The following is a 4995-nucleotide window of genomic DNA, read 5'->3' as shown; positions in this document are numbered from 1 at the left end:
TGCGCAGTGAAAGCAGCAATCCCTCTTGCTGTTCTGGCTTCTGGGATAGCTGCGCAGCCTGCATTCGCTCCATAAGACGCACACACATTTCCCCTTACTTTTTAGGAGGGAAAAAGTGAGTCTTATAGAGCAAAAAATACGGTATTATTATTATTATTAATAATCCACAGGGAACTTCTCCTGGGCAAGAGCACTGTTGCAGTTTTCTCATACAGCTCCCTTTTGTCGCTGTTGTTGTTTCAGTCCACAGGAGAGCTACACAGTGGTTTGTGCCATTGCTGTGCGATGCCGATAGAGAGTTGCTGGCTCAACGTGGCGGTGAAGTGAGCGAGGACCACACAATGAAGACAGTGTTCCATTCGGAGCTCTCTGCCCAAGTCAAAAAAAGACATCATTACGGAGCTACGTTAGCGAGCCAAAGGGGGCAGGGTTGTGAGATCATCCTGGACCGGGGCAAATTGCCAGAGTCAACAATGCTGACCATTGTGAAGCTCCGTTTACACAACACCGTGTTTTCCTTCTTTCTGATGCTCCCAGGGCATGAGGGGGGCACGTGTTGCAAAGCGAGGCTCAGGTGATGGCCGGGAGACTGGGGCTTCTTAGAAGCGGATGCAAAGTTTGAAATCAGGAGATCAGGGTGACAAATGCCCCACTCTCTCCTGAGCTGCTATCTTGGTGCTTTCGTAGGCTTCTGATAAGATAAGGGATCCCACGCCAAGGACTTTATCCAGAAGCACACCACCAGGGTTATACATAGCACTGTTCAAATATGTGGTCACAGCCATCGTCTTTCCCGGTATATCCTATTGCTAAAAATAAACTGGGCTTGGGTGGATTTCAAAAACTACCTGGAGCAAGCTTGCAGGGGACGCAACAGACAAAGGAGGAAAGTCATCACAACGAAGAGTTGTGGCCTGGTTTCGTTGGCAAATTGTTGTTATTATTTTTTACAGCTGCTTAGAGTATAGCTATAATTAGCCTTCGTAACGAGACAGGGGCCTAGTATAATTGTAAATCTGTCTGGGACCTGCAGCTTCAAACTGCCGGTGAAACTCTCAGGACTGAATGTTCTTCCCTGTGAAGAGCCTTGTCTCAGTGGTCAGAACATCCGTTTTGTGAGCAAAAGATCCCAGCTAGATGGACCAGTGACCTGGCTCAATATAAGGCCCTATGTTCCTAAAAAATACATTGTATATAGGAAACTAGTTGCAGGTTAATTTCTTTAGTGAGACCCAGGACTCAGCTATACAGCTGCAAATAAAAGGTTTTGTGTTGTAAAATGCAATCTACAAATGTGACACTAGATGGCGACAGTGAGCTATGGCAAATTCGATATATTTTTCAAAACTTTTTTTAAAGCATTTTCACAGCGTTTTTTAAAAAAAATGTGTGTAGATTCCACCCCAGTTTCATTATATCTAAAAGCAACAGGACACATCATTATGACGAAGAAGAAAAGCCATAAGGCGAAATGGAAAGCTCTCAGAAGTGGAGAATCTCCCAGTTGCGGGTAACTTTCTTTGATGTATAGCTTAATCGTGCTTCATGCTTTATTTTAGGTCCCCTCACTGTTAACTCCTCTCAAACCAGCCCTCAGGCTGTATTTCAATGAGCATTTAATCCAAACAGTGTACTTTATAAGAATTTCAACAACAACAAATTATGTGCCACCCATCTAATTGGGTTGCCCCAGCAACTCTGGGTAGCTCCCAACAAAATATTAAAAGCACAGTAAAACATCCACCATTAATGCTCCAGAGGAAGGCAGAAGTTAGCCTGAGGCAGACATGCTGGAGAAGAAAACTGATCAGTTACTAGTCTCTCAGGACCCTGGATCACTGTCCAGGGAGAAGAATACAGTACTTGCTGCCCCTGAGCTCTTATATTCCGCCTAGCACTGACTACCCTTCTCCCAAGCATATCCCTCCTGAGAAGTGAAGAGTCTTACATGGGCAGCCCTCAAGGCCAAGACTCCCTTGCCTTTCTATCAGTTCCCACCTGGTATAAGGCCTATCTTCTTCTTCTTCTCATAGCCGAGTAAAATTGTCTTCCATAAACATGGTTTTAACAGTGAGTCCATAAATGACTGTGGAGGCCAATTCTGGATCTACACGTCCTTCCACAGTTGGTACATAGGTTTCCGGGTGGGAGTTGATCACGGTGTGGATTTGCCAAATGTGCCTTCCTCTTAGCACATTTCTCCCCTTCGTCCTGAGTTCGAGCTTCTTCAAAGCCCATGACTCCTTTGGTGAAGGCTGTTCTCCAATTGGAGCACTCACAGGCCAGTGTTTCCCAGTTGTTGGTTTGCATACTACATTTTTTAAGCTTTACCTTGGCTAAGGGGGTGCTATCTCTGGGAATCCTGGTGTCAGAATCTTGGGCTCCCAGGATTCTTGAAAGGTTCAGGTTCAGACATTCTGCACATTCTCCAACACTGAATAAATAGTTCAAAATGATCCCGGGAATGTAATTTCCCAGATATATAAAAATGAAAGGCTGTCCTCATACAGTCAACACTGGAGGATTTCTACTGCTAAATCACAATCTGGGATTTCTGTGAAGTCAGAGTGGGGGAGAGGAGAAAACAAAAATATCATAGAATCGTAGAGTTGGAAGGGACCAATCAGGTCATGATGCCTGAAGCTGAAGCCGGTTGCACAACGTCAGAGAGAAATTGAACCTTCACCGTGAGAGGGAGGATAAAGTATGCACAGCCCTGAAATATCCCATAATCCCTTCCCACAATGTGCTGTCTTCAACATGAAATCACAGATTCCATGTGGAAATTGGGAAGGTGAGCTGTTTTATTAACAAACAAGCAAACACCCATGTAAACAAAGCAACCATCAACCGACTTTCACCTTCTCTAATTGAACAAACTGAGAATTTGGCCCTAAGGTTCTTAAAACACGGCAAGTATCGGGTGTGCACACAAGCAGAGCTGCAGAATCGGAAGGGACGGTGGCTTGATATTAGGGCAGAAGGCGAGTGAAATATACCCGGAGTTGGGTGTGAATTTCATGCTCTTTATTCAGCTCATAGTAGCAATGAATGAAACTTTCCCCAAAATGTCTAGCTATACAGTCATACCTCGGGCTGAAGACGCTTTGAGTTGAGCGTGTTTGAGTTGTGCTCCTCGGCAACCCGGAAGTAACGGAGCGTGTTACTTCCGGGTTTCGCCGTTTGTGCATTCGCAGACGCTCAAAATGATGCCACGCGCATGTGCAGAAGAAAAGCATCGTGCGCGTGCGCAGATGCGCCATCGCTAGTTACGTTTACTTCTAGATACGAACGGGGTTCCGGAACGGATCCCGTTCGTATCTAGAGGTACCACTGTATAAACATTATTTACACAACATGATTGGCTAATTCCGGGCTGCCCTGTAGGCCAATCAGGTTGTGGATTCACTTCCTCCAGAAGCCAGATTGGTTGCTCCTGCAGGCCAATCAGGTCGCTGATTCACTTCCACCTGGAGCTGGATTGGGTGGCTCCTGCGGACCAATCAGACTGCTGCATTCTGGATCCTATTGATCTAGGATTCAGCTCAGTACATAACACCCCTTCCCTCTAAGTTCCAGTCCTGCCCGGGAGGTTGCATTCATTCGTAGTCCTCAAGGTACACCAGCTGCCTACATATGCGTTGTGGCCCGGGGTGTTTCTTGGTCAGGGGTTCTGGTTCTGGCTCGTGTTCCGAGGCTGCTGGCTGTGATGGGGCTGTTTGGTCTGGCGCAACTGGCCCGCTCGGTCGCGGCTCTGGTTCCGGTGTCCTTTCGGCCTCGGGGGTCCCCTCTGTACTTACTGATTCTGCCTCCCCTGCCCACCCCTCCTGCTCTATGGGCCTCGCCACCCAGCTGTCCCCTTGGAACAAACATTGCAATGAGTCACTGCAATGTTTGGGTGGAGGAAGACCGCAGCAGCCACCGTGGAGGTGGTCCGTGTACAAGGGGGCTTGCCCCAAAGGAGGGGGGAGGAATGGTCGTGGAGGGTAAAATGAGGGGTTCAAGGTGGGGCTGCAAAAGAGAGAAGTGGCTTCAGAAATAGGGCTGGGTGAAAAGTCTGCGTGTTTCTAAATTCCCCTCCATAATAGAAGCAAGGAAAGGCTATGGCAAGGGACACATAGAGGCCCCTTTGGACCAATTGCTCAGCTTCAACGTGTGGCAACCACAGGAATTGCATCCTTCTGCCCATGCAAAAAGATGTCACTGGGTGCATAGGAGCGTGTTAAGATTTTTGGACGTTTCTTGGTGAGTCCCATTTTCAGAACATACTACCAGCCTAGCGGACAATGTCCCTCCCCCGCCATAAAATATGGGGGGGGGGCGCTGCAATATGGGCATTGCCATTCAAACGGTGTGTGTGTGCTGTGTCATGTGACTGATTATGTGGGGAGGGGCTTACCTGGTTCTCCAATATTTTATTCAAGTTGGCCCTCAAGTAGCCAATAAAATAAAACTACTTAAGTAACTGAGGTTCTGCCCCCCCCCCGCCAACATAAATCCTGGCTACGCGGGGGGGGGGTGTATGGGGGCAGTTGCCCCCCCAACCAATACAAATCAAGACAAATCTGAGATTCTCCCCGCTCCAACAAAAGCCTGCCCACCCCCCCAACATGACCCCTGATGGACATTCAAATGGTGCGCACCACGTCTTGTGACTGATTATGCGGGACAGGGCTTGCCTGCCTCCCACCCCATATTATAATTCAAGTTGGCACGCCTGTGCAGGGCACTTCCAACGCGCCAAGGGCTGCGGACCCCGGCGCCTGCTTGCCAACGCCTCGCTGGGCTGCGCCGGTGAGCTCCAAACGCGTGGGGAGCGAGCTCGGGGTCTGCACCGCCCCACAGAAGGGAGGACCTCGTGACCCACTTTGCCGGCGGAGGTCACTGTCGGTCATTGCCTTCCCGGTTCCGGGAGCGGCGTAAGCCTCTCGGGCGCGCGCGCGCACGCCCCCTTTCCCTCCTAACCTCTCCCTCTCCCCGGCGGTGCATCAGCTG

The sequence above is a fragment of the Podarcis tiliguerta genome (assembly GCF_965153285.1).
Source record: "Podarcis tiliguerta genome assembly, chromosome: 5".
NCBI lineage: Eukaryota > Metazoa > Chordata > Lepidosauria > Squamata > Lacertidae > Podarcis > Podarcis tiliguerta.
The sequence above is the reverse complement of the archived record's forward strand: the minus strand, read 5'-3'. Positions refer to the sequence as shown.